The sequence below is a fragment of the Eptatretus burgeri genome, chromosome 4, assembly GCF_056783735.1.
Source record: "Eptatretus burgeri isolate ZD-2024b chromosome 4, Ebu_testis_v1, whole genome shotgun sequence".
In the NCBI taxonomy this organism is placed as follows: Eukaryota; Metazoa; Chordata; class Myxini; order Myxiniformes; family Myxinidae; genus Eptatretus; species Eptatretus burgeri.
This window is the reverse complement of record NC_140964.1, coordinates 29,183,117-29,192,859: the sequence shown is the minus strand read 5'-3', so window position 1 is coordinate 29,192,859 and position 9,743 is coordinate 29,183,117.

The window sequence follows — 9,743 nt, the reverse complement described above, 5'->3', positions numbered from 1 at the left end:
AGTTTGCATCGCATTCCCTCCCACCATGGTTTGTTGGTGAGAGTAGCCAGGAGCTCGTAGTTTTAAAAAAATGGCTTCACAAAAAAAAAAAAGACAAATATCTTTTTGGATGATTCTCATATAAAACTTATTGTCTTGCATGTTAAACAACATTGTTTTATTGGATGTGAAAAACAAAAAAAACCTTCAACAACCTCCATCTGTTGCTTGAAGGTCTGGATGCAGGGACAGTCCGAGGTTAAGTTTTAACTGTCCCGACTGGTTTGTATTTGAAATCTCAAAGCTTTACTCGCTCTTCTCTGTTCACTCAAGTTGCCCTGCATCAAATCTTGACCGCTTTGTCTCCCCTCCGCCACCCCCCCCCCCACCTTCACCACCTTTATACCTTCCAATCCAATTAATGTTTTCCTCCCACCAACATATCATCCCTCAAGGGATATATTGCGATTATAGTCGATCCGAATTCCCACAGCAGATTTAAACATTAACTGTTGGTCGTGTCCCAAGCCCGTTGGAGATGGCCAATTCCAGTGGCAGGAGTGAGCTTTCCACAATGAGCCTGGTGTCACGTTTTAGCTACGGTACCAGTTTCTCTGCTCACTTCCGGAGGCCTTCCTATCTCTGCGGGGGCTGAGTCTGAATTCCAGGCGAGCCGTGAAATCAGAATGAGGAATGGAGGTTGGGAAAGGTCCATCTGCAGACCTTGCCAACTATGTAGCTGCGGTGGAAGGAAGTGCAGCATCATCTAAACTTATGTAATGGGAATATAGAGAGCGATAGCTCGCAGGTGGGCCATGGTGGCTTTGCCATTATGATTTATCTGGCACTTTGCCAGATTGCTATGCAATGTGATCCGTAAACTTTTTGAGGTCCGAGAATGTCATTGTATTGAAAATTGGAAACATGTTGTGTGCATTCAAAGCATATGGAAAGCATGCGGGGTCATAAATGGTTACCTTATAATAAAGAATACTGTGACGGCAAACAGATCGCACCACTCGCACTCAGACATATTGAGCTTTTTAAAGATTTAGACACAATCTTTGTCCATTTTGAGATCTGGATTTTGAATCCTCCACCTTTCTCCTGCTTGAAAGAAATTTTGTACTGTTTTTTTTACATCTGTAATTACTTCTTATTTTGTTAATTAAAAGTATTCCAGTCCTCGAATTTAAAAGCCCCTTCTATGGCCAGAAATATTTTTGCTTAAGAAACAATTGTATCTGTATCATTGCAGAAAAATTCGAAGTGGACCTCCACTTAATCACCTTCTATTAATATACTCACGGGGTGCGCTTACACATTGTGCAAGCATACGAACCGTGCTTCCCCATTGTTGGGTTGCTCACCTGCATTTGATTTTTTCATTCATTTATTTTCATTTATTTATATTTTCATTTACGGATGTTGTTCGACGATTCGGTGATTTTTCCTGGTGTCGGCTTCGACGTCCATCGGCACACAAAATCACCGTGCTTCGCCATTGCCTCGGGTTGCTTACCTGCATTTTTTTTCATTTTTTTGTTTTCATTATTTTTAAAATTTATTTATATTTTCATTTATGGGTGTTGTCTGATGATTCTGTGATTTTTTTTTTCATTTTTTGTTTTGATTATTTTTAAAATTTATTTATATTTTCATTTATGGGTGTTGTCTGACGATTCTGTGATTTTTTTTTTCACCCAGTCTACTGGCTTCAATGTCCATCAGCACGTAAAATTTCAGCTTTCTACGTCACTCGGAAGGTGCCGATCTTTAATGTCAGTCGTGAGTCAGTGGTTAGAAAGCGCTTTATATATTAAATGATTTAATTATGTATTTGAATTCCACCCATCACTGGGCAGACATTCCTTGGTGTTTCTTCCATTGCTGATGTTTAATACGATGGGAAGGCTACCTTTCGTTCGATAACTTTGAGAGGTGACATATTCAATTGTATGAAGAAAATTGCCATCAGTTGTAAAGTTTATGAAGTTAGTTGTAAGAAGAGGAAGTTAGTTGTACATACGATTCCTCGCAATAGACAGGATTCCCAATTTCTGCCCCCCCCAAAAAAACCATCTTGAAATCTACTGAAGTTTTAACAAATTTGCACAATGAGCATGGAACTCATTCTTGACCACAAAAGGTGAGAAATCAGAATTTCCACAATACAGAAAAACACAGGCTTGTAACACGTCATCAAACTTGGAGTTCTTACAAATGACACTTATTTTCACCGATTAAACAAGTGTTTTTTCAAGTTTTTTTTTTCTGTTATTTTCATTTTTCAGAGTTGATAACGAGAGATTGAATGTACAGGTGAAATAAAACGCATAAATAAGATAAATATACACAAGGAACTGGTGCAGGAGGAGGTCATTCGGCCCACTAAGCCTGCGCTGCACCAACCCCAGTATCATCACCCATCCACACACAAGCCAATGACCCATACCCCTCGATCTCCAATGCATCAAGTTAACTATCTAAATCCCATTTAAAGTTTTCCACCCTTCCGTTGCCACTACCTTTCCAGGGAGACCATTCTGTACATTAACCACTCTCCGACTGAAAGACCCCTGCCTTAAAACTGTCCTATCTCTCATCTTCTTTACTCTCCAGGTAATGGCTCTTAGTTCTAACACTGTTCACTTCACTGACAAACTCCACCGCACTGTCTTGTCCACACCCTTCATTATCTTAAACATCTCCATCTGCTCCCCTTGTAATCGCCTCCTTTTCAGTGTATAAAGTCCTGTTTCCCTCAGCCGTTCCTCATACCTTAATCTAGCTAGCCCTATAATTGATCACGTAACTCGACACTGTACCCTCTCTTGGCAGTGATGTCCTTCCTCAGATGTGGTGACCAAAATTGAACACAATATTCCAAATGAGTCCTCACTAAATTCCTATACAGTGTTAAAACTACCTCCTTCGATTTATAATTTATCCCCCCACGAATACAAGCTTAAACCCTGTTATCTATTTCCCACCCACAAGATCCTTCTGCTGTGTGACATGCTTCAAGACTGCCCCTTGCATCATGTACTCTCTTTTCATTATTCCTACCTATCCCAAGCACCTTACATTTTATGACATTAAACTGCATCTGCCAATCAGTTTCCCAATACGTATATTAAAGTGTCAATACTTTGCTGAATCAGATCAGCAACCCCCCCCCCCCACACACACACACACACACACACACACCCCCATCCCCTCTCTATCCACCTTAAAATTTGGAAAGCCTACTCTTCACCCCACTATCCAAATTATTGATATAAGTAATGAATAGTAATGGTCCGAGTACTGATCCCTGAGGTACCCCACTACTTACATCCTCCCAGCAAGACATCCTCCCACTCACAGCCACTCTCTCCTTAATATCACTAAGCCAGTTTGCAATCCAATTAGCTACCTGACCAGCCACTCCACAAGCCCTCACTTTGGCTAACAACCTCCGATGTGGTGCCTTATCCAATGCATTCTAAAAGTCTTGATACACCACTGTATATCTACTGCATTTCCCTCATCCACCCAGTCAAAAACTACTTCATCGAACTCCAGTCAATTTGTTAAACAGGAACTACCTTTGGTAAATCCATACTGACTACCTTTAATTAGATTAAATAATTTGACTACCTTTTGGAATATGATGTGCATTGCAGCATATGACCAGAACACAAGCACAAGGCAATGATGGACCAAACGGCCTGTTCTTGGGTCTCAACCTTTTGAATGTCACATTATCATACAAGGACTCAGCTAAATCCCAAACTGTTCCACAAAATATCTCTTCCTGGCTTTTAGAATCATCAGATTGGTGACTTTCATTGGTTTATATTCTTCATTCTAATGTTACATTGTGCTTTCAAGGCAGTTCTTTCCCCCACTTGCAGATTGTTGAGCCAGGACACCCTGATGTGCAGAAACCTTTTCCTCGGCTTTATTTATTTTGGGTTGTGCAAACCAACACAAAATGGCTGCTTTGGGACTCCCTGAAGTAACCCTGCAGCACCGCCTGATGCAAGGACAGTTTGAAATTGGGGAGAGGATAATAAAACAGCAATACATTTCCATTTAGCTCCTTCCCAACACAAAATACCAACAACCACACCATTAAGGTCCTCTTGGCCAATGGCCAGCCTTTGTGCTTGTGGCACAAAGTTGTGATTACACGTTCTGCTTAGGTGTTGAGAAAAGGCACTTGCCCGTTACAGCTCGCCATATGCTTGGTTGCCCTTTATATTTGAAGAGGCCGTTAACATGAAACATGCAAACTACTGGTCAATATCTTTATTGTGTAGACAGCAACCACACCAATTAATGCTCGCAGATGGGGGGCACCCAGCTTGCCATCCATCAAAAGGACATTCTGCGATGGTTCTGCCTGCGAAACACCAGATTTACGGTTCATAGTCTGGTCGAGATAAGAACCCAAGCTAGTTGCTCAATGGAAGACGTGCACACCTCCATACGATCCCATATGATTTGTAGACCCCCTGCTGGCACATCACCTAACATCATCACCTGCTGGCACCAAAAGAGAGTGATTTCATTTATTTATTAATTTTCATTCAGCTCATCCCTGACAAGGGATGTACAACTTGGAGGCAACTTGCCAACCAACAGATGAAAGGAAATGGAAAATTGCCCCAAAAGTACAACTAAAAGGTTTGTGGCCTTTTGCAAATTCAAAAATAAGTCACAGAGGAAGTTATGAACGTAATTATTTACCACTTTACAATTTGTGAGATCATTCATGATCAGTTACGTCATATTGCTAAAACAAACTCCAATGCACTAGAAATGCCTTGAGGCTTGTTATCGTTTCAGGACATTGAGGGTGATGTCCAAGATCAATTTATTACTTCCCGCCATTTCAACTCAATGTATCATTTCTAGTGAAAACCCCCCATTATTCAGCATTATTCAATTGCCTCACAGACATGTCCACCGCATCGTTTTCCTCACTACGTACCCGTTGGTGTTGCTAAGTGCAAAGGAGTGCAGCATCTTCGGGAATATGCTGTTTTTAGAAAACAAGCTCAAATGAGCTAAGATCCTCGTCCTCTTAATGATGACGTCATAAAAACGAATATGACGTCATTGTGATGTATCAGGTTTGTGATAAATTATCTGTGCTAATGCCCGGCTTGATTCCCTCAAACAGCTTGCCTAGTTTCGGAGATAATGGTATCGGCGATTTCTATTAGCGGCGATATTATGACGTCAACTTTTTTTCTTGGAAGAATTTCCAAAATCGGAGATGGTTACTGCCTGTGCGTGGGCTTTCTGCATATACATGGCAAGTTTCACGAAGATCCGATGAAAACTCTGGGTTGTGAAACAAAAAATGTCAAAAAATAGGAATGACGTCATAAAAATAGATATGATGTCATAGTGATGTATCATATGTGCGGTAATTCATCTCTGCTAATGCCTTGTTCAATTCCCGCAAACAGAATTCAAAAAGCTTGTCCAGTTTCGGAGATAATTTTTTGGGCGATTTCCATTAGCGGAGATATTTTGACGTCATAACTTTTTTTCCCGGAGGAATTTTCAAAATCGGAGATGGTAACTGTCTGCGCGGGGTATTTTTACATATATACGCCAAGTTTCAGGAAGTTTCAATGAAAACTGTAGGCTGTGAAACAAAAAAGTCCACAAGAACAACAACGTGAGTAAGACTTAGAGATCCTCCAGGAGGATGTAAAAATGTGTACATAGTCGAGGCTTGTGGAAGAGCTAGTAATCGTTCACTGAACGGATCAGGATGTAAGAGGCCAAAAGGAACAGCACAGAGAGGGAGGAAACAGCAACAGCAGAAAGCCTGGTGTCGGCTTAGCGCTTTGGGTGGCTGGTTTGGGATCTTAGGGTCCTGAGCTTGAGCCTCTGTCAACCGTTCAATTGACACCATGTTGGTTGACTCAGCCTGTCATTCTTCCGAGGTCGGCGTAATGAGTACCAATGTACTGGTGATAGGGGCACAGCATCAGCGGCACAGTCGTGCCCTCAGCCAATGTTGTTACCCACAGTCTTGTGCCACATACAAAAGAGGAGGAGCAACAGCAGAGCCAAAGGCCAAGACGGAGGGAGGAATGAGAGGCAGGAGAGGATGTATTGGGTGGATAAGATGGATGGAGAAGGAAACTTCAAGGAAGGAAATCTGGAAATTTGGAAGGAGAAGAGATGGGGAGTGTGGTTAACAAGGGCAGGAAAGATCATGGTTTTGGATTGGGGATGATCTGAAATGGGGGTGAACAGCTGTCTTGGAGACCAGAAAGGTGGCAATAGAAAATAGAAGACACAGAGACCACCGACCTGTCGGCGATGGTGAAGCGACAAGCCCGTTGACTCAGCTTCAGCACAGGAGATTCCAATAACCTTAAAAGCCATTGTTTCCACATCAACAATCTGAGCAAGATGTGAAGCAGGACAGGCAGCCCAGAGGGGAGAGCAGTGTTCCATTAAGCTATGGATGAAGGCCTTGTAGGTGGATCGGAGTTCAAGCGTGCCAAGGAAGGTCTTTGCACGACAGACTATGCCCAGTCATGTTGGCAAGGAGAATATAATATCATATGTAACTGTGTTTTGTTGAAGTGTAGAAAGTCAGAATATTTATGAGCTTTGAAATGATCTGGAATGTATACTTTTATAGTGTTAGTCCTATCCTTGTCCTCGACTAGTTCGAGATGTGCTTTTTTTGTCCAACTTCTGTTTTCGACACAAACCATTTGAGAGCTTTGAGAGTCAATATTGACCATGCATGACCAGGGACAGCTATGTTCCGGACATGAAACAACGTGGAAGTTGGATGAATACACAAGAACTCAACCTATGGATACTTGGACCCAGAATAACATGGCTGCGGAGTGTGAACTGGGTTCAACCCAAGATGGTGTGGTTCGGGAATGGAGGTGGGTTCCAGTTACGTGTATGGTTATGTAGGTAAGGACAATAATACCAAATGTAACTGTCCTGTGCATTGACTGGTGTCAGTTGGACTCTGTCCCAAGACATTTCCAGTCTATCTATACCTATACTACTGTATGAGAGATGTTTGTCTGTGTGTCTGTCACAACTTTTCTCACATAAATGTGAGATCTTCGTCAAACCTTCAAAGGTATAGCAGTGAGTGTTGTGGAGCGTTTTAGGGGAAAACCCCCAAAAATCCAAAAAATAGTTCGTTTTTTTTTTCATTGCTCTATCTTGCATAAATCTTTGCAGTGAGATGTGAAAGGTAATATTAAATGATCCTTGACCCCATTCCTTAGTAGGTGTAGGGAAGTGGTTTAGGCCCCCCTCCCCCACAAAAAGCTGATTTATTAAAAATGACAAGAGTGTTAGAACAGCAACGGGCAATGTTGGGTACCCCTGCCAGTTCAGAATAAGAAGATCTGAGTGCCCATATATCTGGGAAATGGACGTAGGTGAGTAGCAAAAATATGATGGAGGAGCGAGGAGATGGAGATGGAGATGGGGACTTGAGAGGGCTGATTGCACCAAGACACCTCTTGGGAAAGGAAAGCTCTGGATTTAGCTCCAGGCTCTAACTCCCTTTGGCCCAACCGATACGTGTAGTCCTGCAGCAATCATGCAGATGTTCAGCTCTGGAGGCTGGAACACTTCCCTTCAATGCTCTAAAATAGTGAGAGTGAGACTTTTATTCTTCCCCACATTTTGAAGCTTAAACATTGAAGTCTTCAATTAAATTCCATGTACATATCTATACTGATAAATGTCAATGTGTGTGTGTGTGTGTGTGTGTGTGTGTGTGTGTGTGTGTGTGTGTGTGTGTGTGTGTGTGTGTGTGTGTGTGTGTGTGTGTGTGTGTGTGTGTGTGTGTGTGTGTCAAGTCAGGTAAGACAGCATGCGCCAGAGCAGCGTGTCGCTGCGTCCACTTTCCGCCGGTACTCCAGGGGGCTCCGTCTGGCCATCCCCCAGACAGACACCTGTCCCATCCCTATCTCCTTGAGATGCAGATCAACCTGCTGCAACCACGAGGCACGTGGTCGGCCCATTAGCCTCCCCCACTCAGTAGGCCCAATGGCCAACTCCACTCACGAGGCTCCCTCGCTGAGAGAATCTGGTGAGCAGGATCGGCGTCAGGAAAACGAGCCACGTGTCAATATAGCCGCAACTAATGCCCACGGATTATGCAGCTAACATATCTCATTGGAGTCTCTCTCAGCAACCGCTCATTGGACACAAAATCTGACCAGCGACAGCCAAGGATTTTCCGAAGAGACCTGGTACCAAAGTAATGAAGTCTCCATCTCAGATCCCTGGTCAGAGTCCAAGTCTCACATCCATAGAGCAAGGCTGGAAGCACCAATGACCTGAAGACTTGTACTTTCATCCTCCCGTGCAGGTATCAGGAGCGCCACACCCCATTATCCAGTGAATCCATGACTCCCCAGGACAGAACCAGACGTCTGTTGACTTCTGGCTCACAGCCTGCAAAGACATGGATATCACTGCCAAGGGAAGTGAATCTCTCCGTGACCTCAACATCCTCACCACAAACAGGTACAGAGAGGAGAGCAGCATCCAAGATGTCTTTTAAAGCCTGGATCTTAGTTTTGAACCAGGAAACCCGAAATCACTGTGGCTCCAACTCCCCATTCAGCACCTCGAGGGCTCCCAAAAGGATATATCGAGTCTCCGCAAAGATAACTGCATCATCTGTGAAATCAAGGTCAGAGATCTTGACATTCCCAAATGATGCACTGCAGCTTGATCTCTATGACTTCCTCCCCAGAATCTAGTCAATACAAGTGCTGAAAAGTGTGGGGGCCAGGACACACCCCTGATGGACTCCAGTCACAACTGGAAATAAGTCAGAGATGGTAACACCACATCTCACAGCACTCTCAGTACCAGAGTGGAGTTCAGATAACAGATTTATCAGTTTTGGTGGCACCCCACGAACACCTAGAATCCTCCAGAGGGCATCCCGATTCACTGAATCGAACGCTTTACAGAGATCAACATCGGCTGAAAGCAGCCCCTGCTGAAACTCTCGTCTGTGTTCGGTGAGGACCCGGAGAGCAAGGATACGGTCAATCGTTGACCTCTTTGTTGTAAAGCCTGACTGCTCTGGATGCTGGTGCTCAAGCAGAAGGTGGTGAACCCTATCAATAATTATCTGAGCAAAGACCTTGTCGGGCACTGAGAGCAGCGTCACCACTCGGTAGTTGTTGCAGTCTTGGCGATCACCCTACCCTTTCCAGAGAGGGACAATAAGACCCCTCTTCCAGTCAGTTGGGATGATGCCTGTGTTGTAGGCAGAGCAAAGAAATGCATGCAATGACACGAGTACAATATTTCCACCAGCATTGAGAAGTTCAGCCTGGATGCCACAGATCCCTGGAGCTTTACCCCATTTCAACCGGTTCACCACAACCTGTTTATCCACAAATGAAGGTGGATCACAGTTGATTGGAGGGTCAGCAATAAGGATTGTAACACTCCTGACATCCAACTCGACAGCTGGTGGATCAGCCTGGTACAACCACTCAAAGTAACTGGCCCAGTGGGCCTTCACTTCAGACTCCTCTGCCAAGAACCTACCAACCTCTGCTCTAACTGCAGTACACCGAGGGATGGGCTTGGAGAAATGCAATGCGTGAATTCCCCTGGAAGCGGGTCAACAATCACTTGACCACAGGTGACGCTCTACCCCATCACAGATTCCTCGCACATTGGCCTCCTTGCCCACCCTTAGCTCTCTGAACAGCTCAGCTCTGCCATTCAGCCTG